Genomic DNA, 18927 nt, shown 5'->3' on the forward strand with positions numbered 1-18927 from the left:
TGCCTGGGTACAGTAAGATTGGGTACAGTAACAGACACTGAGTACAGTAACACGGACACTGCCTGAGTACAGTAAGACTGGGTACAGTAACAGACACTGGGTACAGTAACACGGACACTGCCTGAGTACAGTAAGACTGGGTACAGTAACAGACACTCTGGGTACAGTAACACGGACACTGCCTGAGTACAGTAAGACTGGGTACAGTCACACGGACACTGCCTGGGTACAGTAAGATTGGGTACAGTAACAGACACTGAGTACAGTAACACGGACACTGCCTGAGTACAGTAAGACTGGGTACAGTAACACGGACACTGCCTGGGTACAGTAAGACTGGGTACAGTAACAGACACTCTGGGTACAGTAAGACTGGGTACAGTAACAGACACTCTGGGTACAGTAAGACTGGGTACAGTCACACGGACACTGCCTGGGTACAGTAAGACTGGGTACAGTAAGCCTGGGTACAGTAACACGGACACTCTGGGTACAGTAAGACTGGGTACAGTCACACAGACATTGCCTGGGTACAGTAAGACTGGGTACAGTAAGACTGGGTACAGTAACACGGACACTGCCTGGGTACAGTAAGACTGGGTACAGTCACACAGACACTGCCTGCGTACAGTAAGACTGGGTACAGTAAGACTGGGTACAGTCACACGGACACTTGGTGCTGTAAAACGGGGGGGTGTTACAGAATAGACTGATTTGATACAAGGAGTCTTTGTGGCGGATTCCATTGCCTTGTCCAAATTGCAGGTAAACCATTCGCAAAGAACGACTGAAGCCTGGAAGGAGAAGCACTGGGCAAAGTGCAGGCGGAGGCACGTTCAGCCCAGCTCGGGTCTGAAGTGAGTGGCCGGGGTGGGGATCAGGCTCCGGATGTGAAACTCCTGCTTCGAGTTCCCGGGCGGGCAGACTTCATGGACATTCTTCATGCAACAGCAGCGTCCAAGTCATGGAGACAGAGCTTTGAGTGTCTGTCTTTAATCGCAGCTGCTGGAACTTCATCAATACTTTACATTTTAGTTTGGATTGGATTATTATTTTTTTTTTAATATTATTTTTCAACCTCCCCCCAATCATCTTGTTTTAACTTTTTTCCCCCCTCTTGCTTCGTTGCAGCCATATTTAGTTTAGACTTAGCCCTTCCCCATCCTGAGTTAACACAATCCCCTAACTCAGGGTGGATATCCCCTTGTCTGCTGCTGCTGTGGACATCTGCAGCTCTCACTGGCAGGGGTTTTGGGGGGTTGTCCTGTTGTTTTCTCACCTCCTATTGTTAGGACACCTTTGGTGAGGCAGAGCCGGTGGTTTACGGGTTAAAACAGAAGCCAGGATTATTAGGGAAGCGGTGATTCGAGTGGGGGGGGGACGGGGGGACGCGATGTCTTTAAAAGTTACTCCGCCCTGTAACAAAGTGACATCGAGCCAGTGGCTCAGAATGCGGAAGTGCTCCAGACTTTTCCAAGTGCAAAGTTTACACTTGGGGTGGTGGTGGTGGTAGTGGGGGTAAAAAAAAAAGTTGGGTGGGGGAGAGAGAGGGAAAAACACACACACAAAAAACTTGTGTTTTTTTTTTCCAAAAATGGGTTTTGTTTTTTTAAACTCGAAGACCGCACTTGTGATTTAACCTTTGGGTGCATTTACAGAACAAGGGCTGCACTGGGAACTGGGAATTGCAGACGAGTCGCTTTAACTACACTCCCCAGAACCATATTTGGTAAGTTTTACGAAGTGTCTCTCTCTCTCTCTCTCTCTCAGCACCAACCTCCTTTCTGTTCACTTACAAGTCGACTCGTCTGTGCATACATTTGCATTTCTCCTTTAAGCAATGTTAAATTATTGACGAACTCTTTTTTTCCTCCCCAAACTTAAAAAAAGTTTGCTGACTCCCATTTGAGCAGTTTTCAATCAAAAAGTTTGCTGACTCCCATTTGAACAGTTTATTTGATTGCAGAGTTTGCAATTCTATCCGGTGGCGGGTTTAACAGAGTAACCCTTTTTTAAAAAAAAATGAACATTTATTTATTTATTTATTTATAATGTAAATACTTTCATCTGGGGCCTCTTGTTTTTTTCTCTATCCCTCCTAGTGGTGTTGAAGATATGGAAATAGTGTAATGCACTTCAGACTGTTGCTGCTGATAGTAACTGAGTCGATTTTTTTCTCTCTTACCTGTGTTCGTGTTCTTCCTGCCCCTCCCTCTCTCAGCGGTAAGATTGCTTCAGATGTTGGGTGTGTGTTTAAGCAGTCTTGCCACTGTGCCTGGGCTGTTTGTTGGAACTGCAATGATCACCACCCCCCCCCCCCCCCCCCCCCTCCTCCCCTTTTTCTGAACGAATGTGATATCTACTCCCGAGGAATTTAAATTGTATTTCTTAATCGCGTTCTAGTTCAGAAGGAGGCCATTTGGCCCATCGTGTACATGCTGGCTCTCAAATGGAGAAAGTCTGCAGAACGCTGCAGCACAGAGGGATTTATTTGGGAGTCTTTGTGCATGAATCCCAAAAAGCTAACATACAAGTTCAACTGTTAATCGGGAAGGCAAATGGAACATTGGCCTTTATTTCAAAGGGAATGGAGTATAAAAATGGGAAAGTCTTGCTAAAACTATACAAGGCACTTATCAGACCACACCTAGAATACTGTGAACAGTTTTGGTCCCCTTATCTAAGGAAAGATATACTGACATTGGAGGCAGTTCAGAGAAGGTTCACTATGTTGATTCTGGGTATGGAGGGATTTTCTTATGAGGAGAGATTGCATCAGTTGGGCCTGTACTCATTGTAGTTTAGAAGAATGAGAGGCGACCTTATTGAAACATCTGAGATTCTTAGGGGGCTTCACGGGGTAGATGCTGAGAGGTTGTTTCCCCTTGTGGGAGAGTCTAGGACTAGAGGGCATAATCTCAGAGTAAGGGAATGCCCATTTAAAACAGAGATGAGGAGGAATTTCTTCTCTCAGAGGGTGGTCAATCTGTGGAATTCTTTACCGCAGAGGGCTGTAGATGTTGGGTCGTTAAGTATATTCAAGGCTGAGGTAGACAGATTTTTAATCAGTAAGGGAATCGAGGGTTATGGGGAAAAGGCAGGAAAGTAGAGTTGAGGATTATCAGATCAGCCATGATCTCATTGAATGGCGGAGCAGACTCGATGGGCCGAATGGCCTACTTCTGTTCCTACGTCTTATGGTTACAGCAGACAGTCCTCTCGCCCACTGAGATATAAATGGAGAGGAATGGGAGAGCGTGCCCATGGAATAACTGACACGACCGGAGGTAGGGGAGGGGGCCAATGCTGATTTTACATCCTGCTTGATTTTATATAGTTGGGGATGTTGTCTGTGGATTCCTGAGCTAGAAAGAGGGGGGGAGGGAGGAAGGGGGGGGGGGGGGGTGGTGTAGAAACGGGAGTGTGTGCGGGGGGAGAAAAATCAGCCATGGTTTGTATCCTCCCTCCCACTCCCACACCCTTAGAGGCTGACTGTGGGAACTTGCCCCTTATGTGTGTGCCTGTTTAGCTAGCGCGCACTGAGGTCTTAAATCAAACAGTGTGGGCCCACGTAATGCAGGTGAGGCACTCCAGTGCTTCACTGAGAGAGTGCTGCACTGTCAGAGATGCCATCTTTTGATGTGATGTGAAACCCATACCTTGTTTGCCCTCTTGGAGACCATGCAGTGCCACTGGTAATGCCAATCCAGTATCCACCAAAACAGCTGAACTGGCCCCTTCATCTCATTGATGTTTGCAGGATTTTGCTGAATGCAACATTGACTGCTGCATATCCTCATATAGCAACCACACTTTAGTGGTTCATTGCCTGAGGGTGTTACAGAAACATTAATCTTTCTCTCCCCCCACCCCCCACCACTGCGGCTGTGATCAGCTGACCATTTATAGGTGTTAGTTCACTATTCAGCTTTTAGCATGGATTATAAATCACAGTCATCCCGACACAGAAGGAGGCTATTCACTCCATCGAGTCCATGCCGGCTCTCTGTAGAGCAATCCAGTCAGTCCCGATCTCCTGCCCTATAGTAGTCCTGCAAGTTTATTTCTCTCAAGTGCCCACCCAACTGCCTTTTGAAATCATTGATCCACTCCGTGTTCACCACCCTCCGGCAGTGTGTTCCAGCTCATTACCACAGGCAGCAAAAAAATTCTTCCTCACATTATCCCTGCATTTTAAAAATTATTCTTTCATAGGAAAGATTAAACAGGTTAGGACTTTATTCCTTGGAGCGTAGAAGAATGAGGGGAGATTTGATAGAAGTTTACAAAATTATGAGGGGTATAGACAGAGTAAATGCAAATAGGCTCTTTCCACTTAGGTTAGGAGAGATAAACACGAGAGGACATGGCTTTAGGGTGAAAGGGGAAAGGTTTAGGGGGAACATTAGGGGGAACTTCTTCACTCAGAGAGTGGTGGGAGTGTGGAACGAGCTGCCATCTGACATGGTAAATGCGGGCTCACTCTTAAGTTTTAAGAATAAATTGGATAGATACATGGATGGGAGAGGTCTGGAGGGTTATGGACTGGGTGCAGGTCAATGGGACTAGCGGAATAATATTTCGGCACAGTCTAGAAGGGCTGAATGGCCTGTTTTTCTGTGCTATAGTGTTCTATGGTTCTATGGATGTGGGTGTTGCTGGCTAGGCCAGCTTTTATTGCCAATCTCTAGATGCCCTTGAGAAGGTGGTGTTGAGCTGCCTTCATGAACCGCTGCAGTCCATGCGGTGTAGGGAGGTAGTTCCAAGATTTTGACCCAGCGACAGTGAAGGAATGGTGATATATTTCCAAGTCAGGATGGTGAGTGACTTGGAGGGGAACTTCCAGGTGGTGGTGTTCCCATATGTCTGCTGCCCTTGTCCTTGGATGGTGGTGGTCAGGGGTTTGGAAGGTGCTGTTGAAGGATCCTTGGTGAGTTGCTGCAGTGCATCTTGTAGATGGTACACACTTGTTGTCACTGCATGTCGGTGGTGGAGGAGTGAATGTTTAAAGTGGTGGATGAGATTCTGGTCAAGTGGGCTGCTTTGCCCTGAATGGTGTTGAATTTCTCGACTGTTGTTGGAGCTGCACTCATCCAGGCAAGTGGGGAGTATTCCATCACATTTGTGCCTTGTAGATAGTGGACAGGCTTTGGGGAGTCAGGAGGTGAGTTCCTTGTCACAGGATTCCTAGCCTCTGACCTGCTCTTGTAGCCACAGTATTTATATGGCTAGTCCAGTTCAGTTTCTGGTCAATGGTAACCCCCAGGATGTTGATAGAGGGGGATTCAGTGATGGTAATTCCATCTCTTGCCCAAAATTTTTAATCCATGTACCCTGGTCATTGTACCATCGGCTAATGGAAACAGCTTTTCCTTGTCCACCTTTTCCAAAACTGTCATAATCTTGTTCACCTGAATCAAATCTGCCTCAATCTCCTTTGCTCCAAGGAGAATAATCCCAGCTTCTCCAACCTAACCTTGTAGCTAAAACCCCTTATCCCTGGAACCATTCTGGTAAATCTCTTCAGCACTCACTCAGTGCAGGTTGTGCATGTTTTAATTTCTTATCGAGTATGTCAGAGGAGTGTATGTGACTGGTTTTAAATGTAGGGGTGAGATGCAGCCCCCTAATAATGAGGACGTGCTCCAAGTTTCAGTTTGGAATGATTTACTGTGGGGGTGGGGCAGGGAGGGGAGCAGCAATATATTTTTTTTTTAAGTTATTCCTAAACACAATAGTATATTGCTGAAGAAAGACATTTTGTCGAAGCTTTTCGTCTTGCACTCATCAGGACAATCGCAAAAACACCAATGTCAGGGGAAGCAACAACTTATACTGTATGAGAAGAGAGTGTTGATTGGTTGGCAGGTGGACTCTGGAAGAGGCTTTGCCATGTAGAATGCACCAGTTAATGGTGACTGACAGTTAACTGCCAAGCATTGTTTGAAATTTGAACCAGGCAGCTTGACTCTGGTTGGTTGGCAAGTGGACTCTGGTACGGGCATTTGCCATGTAGAATGCACCAGTTAATGGTGACTGACAGTTAACTGCCAAGCATTGTTTGAAATTTAAACCAGGCAGCTTGACTCTGGTTAAGGCATTGCCCCGAGGCATAAGCCAGCAAATGGCTGTCACTTATTTTGTTTAGCTGGACCACACAATGTGTGTACATGTTCTTTCTGTCTGAAAAGAACTGGGCCCTGTGTAAAAACATATGTAGCTTCCGATACATGCACATGCACCACACCACGAGCCTGACTGACAGCCTTAAATTGGTTGTCAGCATAATTTTGAGCACATTGAGGAATAGTTAGCAAGTGTTGTCCAATCACGGAATCACATTTTTAAAAAATTCACAGGATGTGGGCGTCGCTGGCTGGGCCAGCATTTATTGCCCATCCCTAGTTGCCCTTGAAGGTGGTGGTGAGGCTGCCTTCTTGAACCGCTGCAGTCCATGTGGCGTAGGTGCACCCACAGTGCTGTTAGGGGGGCAGCTCCAGGATTTTGACCCAGCGACAATGAAGGAACGGCCGATATATTTCCAAGTTGGAATGGTTAGGGTTGGGGTTGCTCCCAATGAGCTGCCGTACGATATATATGACAGGGTTTGTCCTCGCAGCTCGCTGATGTCCCTTTACACCCTATCATGTTTATGACCAGCATGAATTGACCAAATGGTTGGGTGAGTTGTTGCAAACAGTTTTGAACAAGCTTTCCAGATACACAGTGAAGGATTCTTTCACATTTCCGAAGGCCACGACTTGCATATTGATAGCAATGCTTTGTCCATGTGCTCATTTGGCATCACTAGCCAATTCATCAATGTTCCACTTAAGGAAGCCATAGATGCTTGTGCTGCAGCTCTATGTCATGGCGATCTAGACCCGTCACTATTGCGTGAATCAGTATTCGTTGAGCTTATGGACTTGGCAGCTCACACAGTTGAGTTCAGTTTTAATGACACCATGTATGCCCAAATAGATGGTGTCGCCATGGGATCCCCTCTAGGCCCAGCGCTCGCAAGCATCTTTATTGGGTCTCATAAGAAACATCTCTTCGATGGAATGACACCCAACAACCTCCTCCTCCTTGCATATTTCTGATATGTGGATGATATGTTTTCTATATCTAAATCTGTAGCAGCATGTAACAATTTCCTTGCATGTCTTAATGGGCTGCATCCTACACTCAATCACCTTTGAAATGGAGTCAAATGAACTCCTTTTCCTTGACGCACTAGTTGAGAAATCTGCCAGAGGGATTCTCTACCTCAGTCTACCACAAACCTACCTTCACTGGTCAATATACGCGTTGGGATTCTTACAGTTCCACACGCTATAAGATTGGTCTTATCGGCAACATTTTCGTAAATAGGGCCCAAGCCATGTGCTCACCGTACAAGCTTAATGCTGAAATAGGGGCATCAAAGGCATCCTGCAGAATAATGGCTACCCTGACCAATCATTTCTCGCTGTATATCGTGCAAATGCATGAAGGGGCCTAAGGCTGTAACCTTTGGCTCTGAAAAGTGCCCAGTCTACCTCAGATTACCCTGGAAGGGCAAGGTATCTCAAAGATTTGAGCAACAGGTGAAGCTAGCTATTTCACGCTGCCACTATGCAGGAGCAACACGAGCGGCATTCGCCACTAACAGGATGCTGCCGTCAAGCTAGGAAGACTTTTTGCCTATCACACAAATGAGTAATGTGGTGTATGAATTTCAGTGCGAGTGTGATGCCAAGTAGGCCGTACGTCCCGTAGACTGACAGATTGTATCAAACAGAATGTCCCTTCTGCTGTTTGCAACAGGCAGGCTACATTCTGTACCCAACCAGCCCATGCTTGCAAAACTCAAAACACAATGTCCAACTTTAGATGTGAGTCCGCGATTGGACAGCATTTGCTAAAGAACCCTCAGTGTGCTAAAAATTATGCTGACCACCAATTTAAGGCTGTCAGTCGGGCTCGTAGTGTTACACGTTTGCACGTACTGGAAGCGACATATATTTATACACAGGGCCCTGTTCTTTGCAGGCAGAAAGAACATTGCGCCTGCTTCAGCTAAACAAAATAAGTGATAGCCATTCACTGGTTCATTTCTGAGGGCAATGCCTTGACCAATCAGAATCAAGCTGCTGGTTTAAATTTGAAACATTGCTTGGCAGTTAACAGTCAATCGCCATTAACTGGTACATTCTTCATGGCAACGCCTCTACCAATTAGAGCCCGCTTGCCAACCAATCAGCACTCTCTTCTCATACAGTATATAAAATTGTTGCTTCCCCTGACATTGGTATTCTTGAGATTGTCCTGATGAGTGCAAGACAAAAAGTTTCAACAAAATGTCATCATTCAGCAATACTCAAGCTCTGTGCTACCAAATGACTACAATAGTGTATTTTTTTAAAAATTCATTTATGGGATGTGGGCATCGCTGGCTAGGCCAGCATTTATTGCCCATCCCTAATTGCCCCTGAGAAGGTGGTGGTGAGCCGCCTTCTTGAACCATGATTCAACAAAACGCTATTGTACTGACATTGCTGATAACATCAGAATGTTTTTGAGATTATGTACTGTTCTGTCTCAGTGCTATTATGGTGCTTTAATTACTGACGTACCCCATCTGAGATCCCTGTATGGGTTAATTGTGTAATGTGGAGTAGGAGGGGAACTGCTGTTATGTTTTGATCTTACAACTTCCCATAGGAGACTTTTTGCTTCTGGGTGACTGGAAAAAGCATCTAGTCTGAAAAGATCATGTTGACAACTAACTAGGCCCTGATTAGATAATGCTTCTCAAATTCATTTCTCCTTTTCAAGACTACACTGTTTCGACCCGAGTGTCCTAAAGTAAAGCGGCTTCAGTAACTATAAGGGCAAGTTTTTAACTCACTCGAAACCCAGAGTTAAAATCGGACCCTATGTCTCATGGTGGGGCTGGATGGCTATGGGCTTTGTTGAATCCAAACCCAAGAGACCATCAGCTAACTGCCCTGTCCTGTGGTTTGAAATGAGATTTGACTTGCACTGTTTAGCCAGAATTCATATCCATGAACACAAACAGACACTAGAGACAGCGTATGCAAACCTCACTCGTATGTGTACAGGTGATCCACAATACCTTTAACCCCGGCATGTACAAACCTGACTTACGTGTACAGGTGATCCACAATCCCTTTAACCCGTGTGTACAGGTTACCTATAATATCTTTAACCCTGGATTCTTAGATGAGAGTTTCATGGTGAACAAACAGGGGATATGGGCTAATTGGACAGCTCTTCCAAAAAGCCAGCTCACACATGATGGGCCGAATAGCCTCATTTTCTACTGTATCATTCGAAGTAATCTGAGTACAGGGACACGATCCAACTTGAAGTCAGGGCTAGGCGCTGGCCTGAATTGGTTGTGTTCTAGATGGGCAGGGGCCAGGTGTATTCCAGATAGCCCTAGTTTTTTGGATAGTCCTTTACTCACTTATTCTTGGTGCTGAGCAGTTTACCAACCCTTTGCAGGTCTATGGGGAAAGAGCGGAGGAGTGGGACTGATTGTGTCACTTTTGTTAAAGAGCCGGCACAGGCACAATGGGCAGAATGGTCTCCTCCTGTGATGTATGTCTATGTTTCCTGTGCCAACGATTTACTCTTTTGATTAGATTTGATCATGCGTTTGCCTACTTAACAGTCGCTGGACTCAAAGCTGCTGATTGTTCCCCAGGTTTGGATGATGCAACGAAGCGTTAGTAATTGCAAGTTAGTCTGTCTGGTTGGATGTTGCTGGTGCTGACTGTTTAGCAATTATCTCTGTTGTCACTATTTGGGAAAGGTGGCTGTTTTTGCCTTTTTAAAATTGTTGTTCTAGTTTACTGAGGTCTGCCCTTTCTCGATTTGTTGCAAAAATTGATGACGTGCCCGTTTTCCTTGTGAAAGCGGCTTTGCTGTTCCTGTGAATTTGCCTGTCTTGTGTGCCTGTGCGATCAGAAACAAACTGTCCCTGACTGTAGGCGTTCAGTGTGGGGCAGAAGGGACGGGGGGTGGCAAGCGAAGCATTAGCCTAACAGCAAGCTGGATCGCGTACCTGTACTCGGACTGCTATAGAATGAACCCGAATAAGGACAGGAGTAGGTCAAAGCCAACATTTCGGTGGAGCACTGAGGGCGCGCTGCATTGAACCAGCAGATGATAGATTGATGGCCTCGTTCAAATGAGTACAAGAAATGCAAAGAACTACGGACGAGTCTCCAGGGCCACTGCCCAATATCCCTCTGATCATTCGCCGTTGTTTTTGTGCGATCCTGCTCTGCACAAATTGGCAGTTGCCTCTTCCTGCGTAACAATAGGTACACTTGAAACAGTGATAGATTGCTGTACACAAACAGGTTCATGGTGAACGCGAATATAGTCGTGGTGAAGGTGTCACGATTTCGAATGAATTCTCCAGGATGATTCAGTGTCACTGGGGGAGGTGGGTTTAAAAAAAAATTAATCGGAGCTCCTCGTATTTCATGGTACCCGGCCCACTTTTTTTTGAGGCGGAGATTTGTGTGAGAATTCCTCACTGATTTGGTCATTATCGCATTGCAGTTTGTGAGAGCTTGCTGTGTGTAAATTGGCTGTTGCGTTTCCCACATTAGAACAGTGACTACACTTCAAAAATACTGCGTTGGCAGTGAAGTGTTTTGGGAAGTCTTGAGTCATGAAAGGCACTATGAAGTCTTGTGTTTTATAAAGGGTATGAAAAGGCTTGAAATCAGCAGAATTCAAATCCTATTCCTGGTTTTGACCCACCATTTTGCCAGTCAGTCCCAGTGCATGATTCCTTTTTATGGAGAGCGAAGATTTCCAGAATTGTGCTGAACATGGGGAGGCGATGGTATTGTCACTGGACTAGTAATCCGCAGACCCAGGGTAATGCTCTGGGGACCCGGGTTCAAATCCCACCACGGCAGATGGTGAAATTTGAATTCAATAAGAATCTGGAATTAAAAGTCTAGTGATGACCATGAAACCATTGTTGATTGTTGTTAAAAAACCCACCTGGTTTACTGATCCCCTTTTGGGGAAGGAAATCTGGGGTCCTTACCTGGTCTGGCCTCCATGTGACTCCAGACCCACAGCAATGGTGGTTGACTCTTAAATGCCGTCTGAAATGACCTAGCAAACCACTACAAAGTCTCAAAAAAGGAATGAAGCTGGCCGGACCACCCGGCATGGAAACGACAATGACAAACTCGGCCCTGTCGACCCTGCAAAGTCCTCCTTACTAACATCTGGGGGCTAGTGCTGTCTCAAACTAGTCAATCAACAACCTGACGTAGTCATCCTCAAGGAATTATATCTTACAGATAAGGTGCCTTACAGACACCACCATCACCATCCCTGGGTCTGTCCTGCCGGTGGGACAGGACAGACCCAGCAGAGGTGGCGGCATAGTGTACAGTTGGGAGGGAGTTGCCCTGGGAGTCCTCAGCATCAACTCCGGGCCCCATGAAGTCTCCTGGTCAAACATCAGGTCAAACATGGACAAAGAAATCTCCTGCTGATTACCATGTACCTCCCTCCCTCAGCTGATGAATCCGTGCTCCTCCATGTTGAACACCACTTGGGGGAAGCACTGAGGGTGGCAAGGGCACAGAATGTACTCTGGGTAGGGGACTTCAATGTCCATCACCAAGAATGGCTCAGTAGCACCACTACTGACCGAGCTGGCTGAGCCCTAAAGGACATAGCTGTTAGACTGGGTCTGCGGCAGGTGGTGAGGGAACCAACAAGAGGGAAAAACACACTTGACCTCATCCTTACCAACCTGCCTGCTGCAGATGCATCTGTCCATGACAGTATCAGTAGGAGTGATCACATCACAGTCGTTGTGGAGCCGAAGTCCCACCTTCACATTGAGGATACCCTCCATTGTGTTTTGTGGCACTACCACCATGCTAAATGGGATAGATTTCAAACAGATTTAGCAACTCAAGACTGGGCATCCATGAGGTGCTGTGGGCCATCAGCAGCAGCAGAATGGTACTCAAACACTATATGGAAAGAGAGTCTGGAGAATTGATAATGGAAAACAAGGAGATAGCAGATGAATTGAACAGGTATTTTGCATCAGTTTTCATTATCGAGGATACAAGTAACATCCCAGAAGCAGCTATAAACCAGGAAATGGAACTGGGGAAGGAATTCAGGGAAATTACAATCACCAGAAAAGTGGTACTGAGTAAATTGTTGGAGCTGCAGGCTGACAAGAGCCCAGGTCCTAATGGACTTCATCCTAGGGTCTTAAGAGAAGTGTCTAGTGAGATAGTTGATGCATTGGTTTTAATTTTTCAAAACTTCCTAGATTTGGGGAAGGTCCCATTAGATTGGAAGACAGCAAATGTAACTCCTTTATTAAAAAAGGGAGGTAGACAGAAAACGGGAAACCACAGGCCAGTTAGCTTAACATCCGCCATAGGGAAAACATTAGAAGTTATTATTAAAGAAGTTATAGCAGGGCACTTGGATAACCTCAAGGTCATCAGGCAGAGGCACATGGTTTAGTGGAAGGGAAATTGTGTTTTACCAACTTATTGGAGTTCTTCAAGGAAATAACATGTGCTGTGGATAAAGGGGATGTGCTGTACTTAGATTTCCAGAAGGCATTTGATAAAATGCCACATCAAAGGTTATTGCGGAAAATAAAACCACATGGTATAGGGGGTAACATACTGGCATGGATTGAAGATTGGCTGGCTAACAGGAAGCAGAGAGTAGGCATAAATGAGTCTTTTCAGGTTGGCAAGATGTAACGAGTGGTGTGCCACAGGGATCAGTGCTGGGACCTCAACTGTTTACAATTTATATAAATGACTTGGATGAAGGGATGGATGGGATGGTTACTAAATTTGCTGATGACATAAAGATAGATAGGAAGGTAAGTTGTGAAGACGACTTAAAGAGGCTACAAAAAGACATAGGTAGGTGAAGTGAGTGGACAAAGATCTGGCAAATGGAGTATAATGTGGGAAAATGTGAAAATGTCCATTTTGGCAAGAAGAATAAAAGAGAAGCATATTATCTAAATGGTGGGAGATTGCAGAGCTCAGAGGTGCAGAGGGATCTGGGTGTCCTAGTGCATGAATCACAAAAGGCTAGTATGCAGGTACAGCAAGTAATTAGGAAACCTAATAGAATGTTATCATTTATTGTGAGGGGAATTGAATACAAAGTAGGGAGTTATGCTTCAGTTGCACAGGGCACTAGTGAGACCACGTTTGGAGTACTGTGTACAGTATTGGTCACCTTACTTAAGGAAGGATATAAATGCTTTGGAAGCAGTTCAAAGAAGGTTTACCAGACTTATACCTGGAGTGGATGGGTTGTCTTATGAGGAAAGGTTGGACAGGCTGGGCTTGTGTTCACTGGAATTTAGATGAGTAAGAGGCAACTTGATTGAAACACATAAGATCATGAGGGGTCTTGACAGGGTGGATGTGGAGAGGATGTTTCCTCTTGTGGGAGAATCTAGAACTAGGGGGTCACTGTTTAAAAATAAGGGTCGCCAATTTAAAACAGATGAGGATCGTGAGTCTTTGGAACTGTCTTCCTGAAAAGGTGGTGGAAGCAGAGTCTTTGAATATTTTTAAGGCAGATGTAGATAGATTCTTGGTAAGTAAGGGGGTGATAGGTTATTGGGTGAAGGTGTGATGCAGATTTGAGGTTACTATCAGATCAGCCATGATCTTATTAAATGGCAGAGCAGGCTCGAGAGGCTGAATGGTCTACTCTGCTTCTTGTTGGTATGTTCATACTTTGAGTTTCTCTAGGTGCCCAACTATAACCTCCTTAATGATCGATTCTAACACCTTCCCCACAACAGACGTCAAGCTAACTGGCCGATAGTTTCCTGATTTCTGCCTCCGTCCCTTCTTGAGTAGAGGAGTTATATTTGTTACTTTCCAGTCTGATGGAACCTTTCCAGAATCTAGAGAATTTTGGAAAATTAACACCAACTCATCGACTATCTCATTAGCCACCTCTTTTAAGGCCCTAGGATGAAGTCCATCGGGACCTGGAGACTTGTCAGCCCGCAGCTCCATCAGTTTGCTCAGTACTATTTTCCGAGTGATTGTAATTTCACCAAGTTCCCCTCTCCCTTCCACCTCCTGATTTGCAGCTATTACTGGAATGTCTTTTGTCTCCTCTATAGTGAAGACAGAAGCAAAATATTTGTTCATTCCATCTGTCATTTCCTTATTATCTACTATTAACTCCCCACTGTCACTCTCTAGAGGACCAACACTCAACTTTACTTACTCTTTTCCTTTTTAAATACCTGTAGAAACTCTTGCTATCTGTTTTTACATTTTCTAGCTAGCTTCCTCTCATACTCTAATTTCTTTCTGCTGATTAACCTTTTAATCATTCTCTGCCGATCTTTATCTTCTGACCAATCATCTGACCTGCCATTCATCTTTGCGCAGTTATATGCTTTTTCCTTAAGTTTGATGCTTTCCTTAACTTCTTTAGTTAACCACGGATGGTGGGTCATCCCCTTAGAATTTTTCTTTATAGTAGGAATTAATTATTCTGAATATTCTGAAATATCCCTTGAAATGTCTGCCACTGCTTCTCTATTGAACTATCCCCTAGCCTAGTACCCCAGTTCACTTCAGCTAGCTCAGCTTTCATGCCCACATAGTTGCCCTTATTTAAGTTTAAAATACTAGTCTTAGACCCACTCTTCTCCCTTTCAAACCGGATGTAAAATTCAATCATATTATGGTCGCTGCTACCTGGGGTGCCTTTACTCTGAGGTCATTAATTAATTCTGTCACATTACACAATATATCTAATGTAGATACGTTAGTCTAATATAACCTGCTCTCTGGTTGGTTCCAGAACATGCTGCTCGAAGAAACTGTTGCAAAAGTATTCTATGAACTCCTCATCCAGGCTACTACTGCCATTCTGATTTTTGTGGTTTATATGTAGATTAAAATCACCCATGATTATTGCCCTTCCTTTATCCCAAACACCCAATGTTTCTTCTTGTATACTTTGTCCTAAATTGTGGTTACTGTTAGGGACCACTTCCACTAGAGACTTCTTTCCCTTACTATTCCTCATCTCCATCCAAACCGATTCCAGATCCTGATCTCCTGAACCAGGGTAATCCCCAACTATTGCACCAATGCCTTCTTGGGATGTAAGTGTTGCTGGCAAGGTCAACATTCGTTGCCCATTCCTAAATGCCCTTGAGAAGGTGGTGGTAGGAACATAGAAAGAGGCGTAGGCCATTCAGCCCCTCGAGACTGTTCTGCTATTCAACGAGATCATGGCTGATCGTCTACCTCAATGTCATTTTTCCCACTATCCCCATATCTCTTGATGTCATTCGTATCTAGAAATCTATTGATCTCTGATTTGAACATGCTCGATCACTGAGCTTCCACAGCCCTTTGGGGTCGAGAATGCCAAAGATTCACTAAACTCTGAGTGAAGAAATTCCTCTTCATCTCAGTCCTAAATGGTCTGCCCCTTTATGATGAGTCTGTGTCCCCTGGTTCTAGACTCCCCCGGCCAGGTGAAACATCGTTTCTGCGTCCTTTGGTGAGCCACCACCTTAAACTATTGCAGTCTGCCTGGCGTAATTGCTGTTACAGAGGGAGTTCCAGGATTTTGACCCAGTGACAGTGTAGGAATGGTGGAATAGTTCCAAGGCAGGATAGTGTGGCTTGGAGGGGAACTTACAGGTCCTGGTGTTCCCATGCATCTGCTGCCCTTGTCCTTCTGGGCAGTAAAGGTCATGGTTTTGGAAGATGCTGTTGCTGGAGACTTGGTGAGTTGCTGCAGTGCATCTTGTAGATAGTACATAACCGTGCGCTGGTGGTGGAGGGAGTGAATGTTCAAGTGGTGGATGGGGTGCCGATCAAGCGGGCTGCTTAATCTTCTCTCATCCCTATAACTTGGCGATGGAACAGGATTTTGGAAGAGGAGTGGGATTGGGGAGGGGAGTGAAAATGCCTTATTTAAGGGTGTCTCCTTTTCAACCCTGCGACCAGGATTTGAATCCAGCCAAGGCTGCCTGCCGCTGTCTGTTGGCTAAGGTTGTTCTGCAGAGTGGGCTTGGATAGTCTGTGTGTGTATGAGTATGAGTCCCCTGTCTAAAGACTTTACCGAAATTGACATTAGCTGCAAGCAAGCTTGCAACCTGCAGTAAGATCAGAGAATGGCAGGAGTGGGAAACTAGAAGATGTTGGGTTGAGACGATGGGATTGATCTACAGGGAGCAGGCATGGTCTCAATGGGTCGAACTTCTTCTGTGCCATAATGAATCTGTGTTCCACTGGTGCAGCAAGGGGGTGCTGTTTTGAGGTTGAAACACATTGTTGAACTAGAGAAGGAGTTTACTCTGTTCGTAACTACTCTATATCTATTCTAGCAGTGCTTGTGCTGATAGCCTTCTACTCCCTTTCATCTCCATGAACAGAAACAATAGATCTAACAGATTAACAACCAGCTGTAAATTGGTGAAAAACCCCTCCAAAGATGAATTGTGCCTCGTTAAACAGTGTTCCTCCTTAAATAGAGTGTGCCAGCACTGAAACCAAGCATGCAGTGATTTGAAGCGGACTCCCCAGTGAGAGTATCTGCTCAGTGGGTAGCTCTCTCGCTTCAAGGTTGTGAGTTCAGGCACCGCTCCAGAGACTTGAACACATATATTCCAGGCTGACACTTCAGTGCAGTACCAAGGGAGTGTTGTACTGTTGAAGGTACAGCCTTTCGAATGAGAGGTTAAGCTGAAGCCCTGTCTGATGTCCTGGTCAATGCTTAACTCCCTAAAAGTGAGCTTTTGTGATTGTGTACCTGCCGTATCAACACACACCTGTCACATTTCAAACGTTAGTGTTCGTGGGGCCTTGCTGTGTGCAAATTGGCTGCCACATTACGATGGTGACTGTGCTTCAGAAGTAATTAATTGGCTGTAAAGTGCTTTGGGATATCCTGAGATTGTGAAGGGCGTTATATAAATGTAAATCCTTTGGGTACCGATAAAAAACGAGTTTGGTTATTCTGGCTGGAGGACGACCAGTGAGGAGAGAGAGATAGAGTCTGTGTGCGCATGCCTGACAGAATGGTGACCATACGTGCTGCACTGTACGGGGCGGGTGGAGGGGAGATGACGAGGCTGGGTGTGCAATCGAAAAAGAACAGATAGTCATTCTGAGCTGGCAACCTGTGGTTCATTCCCGAGGAAGCTTTCAAATGGAGACAGGTCCCAGTTAAAATCTGTTTAAAACCAAGGCGGGCAGTCGAGCTTTGGATCATAACGTTTTCCTTTTCTCCTTTTGGATTGGTAAGAGCGGTGAGCAGTTGCGCCTGACTGTTGACAGGATGACGAGAGGCTAACACTGCAAGTGTTTGATGCCACTTGGCAACTTAGTGAAGCTAAAGGTGAAAAAGTGCTGCAAGTTTGAAATTTATGCAGCGTCTGAAAGAGAAGCGATGGGTTAATTAAAGCATGGGAAATAGGAGCAGGATAGGCCATTCGGCCCCTCAAGCCTGCTCAAGCCTTCAATAATATCATGGCTGATCTTCTACCTCAACTCTACTTTGCCGACCAGTCCCCGTATCTCTTTATTCCCAGAGAGATCAAAGCTCTGTTGCTTTTCATCTTGAATACGCTCAACAACTGAGCATCCAGAGCCCTCCTGGAGTAGAGAGTTCCAAATATTTGCAGTGATCTTTTCTCAGCCCATGACCTTGCGTTCTAAATTAAAACTGGGGTCTCCGTTGAAGTTCGTTTTCAAACTTAAACAGAAAATGCTGGAAAAACTCAGCAGGTCTGGCAGCGTCTGTGGAGAGAGAAACAGAGTTAACGTTTCAGAGCTCTGAAGAAGAGCCACACAGACTCGAAACGTTAACTCTGTTTCTCTCTCCACAGACGCTGCCAGACCTGCTGAGTTTTTCCAGCATTTTCTGTTTTTATTTTGGACTTCCAGCATCTGCAGTATTTTGCTTTTTGTTTTTAAATTATTCATTTTCGTACTGTGTTCAGCACCATAAGTCGGTATTTATTGCCTGTCCCTCATTGCTCATGAGAAGGTGGTGGTGGTTGGTTATTTATTGATTGATTGAATGTATGCAAAGCCCAACAATCGCCATCTCATTTGCTGAGTTTAAGGTGATTAGTCTGCAATTTAGTCCATAGAGGGGACACACTATAGCAACAAGGTGGTAGTGAGCTGCCATCTTGAATTTCTGCAGTTCTCCTGATGCCACTCACACACCCTCACGCTCGGTCGCTCACTCATTGACACACTCACTCACATACTCACTCAATCACATACTCACTCACTCACACCTCACTCACTCACACATACACATTCACACGCATACACACTCACGCTCGCTCACACTCACTCGCATACACACTTTCACTCACTCTCACAAACGCTCTCTCTCTCGCACACTCACACTGCTGTAAGGTGGGGACTGATGTAACTGAGTGGCTCCCTTCTCAACAGAGAAGGGCTGTTTAGAGTCAACCACAGTGGACTGGGACTGGAGCCATGTGTAGGCCGGAACGGGTAAGAACGGCAGGTTTCCTTCCCAAAAATACATCTGTTTTTACGACAATCCGACTGCTTTAGGGCCACTTGCATTTTAATTTTTAAAAAAATCTGAATTCATATTCTTAAACAGCCCTAGTAGGATTTGAACCCTCATTCTCCCAATTACTGATACAGCAACACAACCACTAGGCCCACTGTACCTGGTGTTGTGTAGTGAAATTTTGACCTTTGTAGGATGACTGATGATGTTTCTGTTCCCCCACCTCACCCCACCCCACCCCACCCTCCAGCCACAAAAGGTGAACAGAGGGCCTGGTGTAGGGTCCTGATGAAGCTGCTCTTACTGGGACATGAGTCCAGTGAGAGACAG

The 18927-nt window shown here is 45.3% G+C and overlaps 1 protein-coding gene across 1 annotated transcript in view; it reads left to right on the forward strand.

The window, feature by feature from the left end:
• The first annotated feature begins 1457 nt into the window (after positions 1 to 1457).
• zbtb47b (zinc finger and BTB domain containing 47b) overlaps positions 1458 to 18927 on the forward strand; it is a 254214-nt gene continuing 236744 nt past the window's right edge. The window contains exon 1 of the mRNA XM_078536591.1: positions 1458 to 1729. The gene's annotated coding sequence lies outside the window, so the exon portion shown is untranslated. The remainder of the gene's footprint in view (positions 1730 to 18927) is intronic.

Source organism: Cetorhinus maximus, chromosome 3, assembly GCF_964194155.1.
Source record: "Cetorhinus maximus chromosome 3, sCetMax3.hap1.1, whole genome shotgun sequence".
Classification (NCBI taxonomy): domain Eukaryota; kingdom Metazoa; phylum Chordata; class Chondrichthyes; order Lamniformes; family Cetorhinidae; genus Cetorhinus; species Cetorhinus maximus.